This window comes from Penaeus japonicus, unplaced genomic scaffold (assembly GCF_977035675.1).
Source record: "Penaeus japonicus unplaced genomic scaffold, GWHDUDI00000001_assembly GWHDUDI00000016, whole genome shotgun sequence".
NCBI classification, from domain to species: Eukaryota; Metazoa; Arthropoda; class Malacostraca; order Decapoda; family Penaeidae; genus Penaeus; species Penaeus japonicus.
The window spans coordinates 18,393,123-18,394,502 of NW_028234418.1; positions in this window are offsets into that span (position 1 = coordinate 18,393,123).

Consider the following 1,380-nt stretch of genomic DNA (forward strand, 5'->3'; position numbering starts at 1 on the left):
TGGCTTGTCAGAATGTACAGGGTGTGTAATGCGCGGAAGAACAAGCCAGCCTTCTACGAATACATGAGAGGAGTCAGTGAGTTATGTAAGTTAAAAGATCAAGAAGATTACTCCTTACTATTGTATTAAATAAATACGGTAAAGGGTAGTTGTGGGATAGTTGTCGAACAAGGCGTGTAAGTTACATCGCAACTGGAAGGTTAAGGTATCAGAAGGGAAGGAAATCAAAACGACCGGTAAGGAGAAAGGAGTTAGGACTATTGAAAACCTATCGGTATAGGTATGCAAAGAAAATTTGAATCCAAAGTTGATCAAGTATTGGATTTATCAGAAGATTATAGAAACGTATATGCAAACAAAGAAGCACTGAAAGGGAGAGCTACAGCATGCCATACCTTTGACTATTAACGCATTCCACCTAATTCGGTTGCTGTGAAAGATCACCTTCCATGATGTGTTCCCGAAGTTTTCCTCGACTTTCGATCTCGCGGCATGATACCACCAGATCGACGTGCACTCGTATAACCGACATAAAACCGCCTTCAGTGGCCCTGTCAGGCAGATATCATCGAAATATACTCGACCAGATGAGGAAGTAAATTTGAAGCCATAAAATGTACCGTGGGAAGGTACCCCCCCCCCCCCCCCGACAGAATTAAAGCGGTTATCCAATGGCCAATACCTACGACCTTGAAAGATGTACGAGCCCTCATAGGAATTTGTTTCCTCTATCGGAAATTTTGTAAGCATTTTGCCCAAACTGCCACACCCCGAAATCAATTAAGGCGGAACGGAGTAAAATATTGTGCTACCTAAATATCATTTCGCTGCTTAATAGGGAAATGACAATATCAAGTTAATGATATTGATAAATAGAAATATTATGAGCAAATTCCTCGGTTTAAATTAGCCGTCTTTTCCATTGGCTCAAAAGTGTCTACAGACAGGTAAATGCTATCTTTGCTTAACTGCTACCACGCTCCCCCCTGGGTAGTGTTGCTAAACGCTTGACTTCGCCCCATTCCCGGCAGTCAGCTTTTCAGATTTTTACAATTTATTCTACGTTATTACGTATTATCTCAACGACTGAGCATTACAAAAATTGAATCTATAAGTTGTTTATGTATTCCACGTACCAATAAAATCGCGAGTATGTATGAAAATAAGCAAAATAGGCCCTACCAAGCACGTACAGAAGTTTTCGCTCGTTTGGATGGTTTGAATGCCTTGATAAGTTTCGTTTTTCAATATCTTACTTAAATTAAATCTGTACAAGTTACCTGGAAATTCTAATATGAATTCGTTTCAATCTATTCATTTGTATATTCATTATAAATAAAGATATCTCTTTCATAGCAATTGGTCTACTCTTTTATGCAA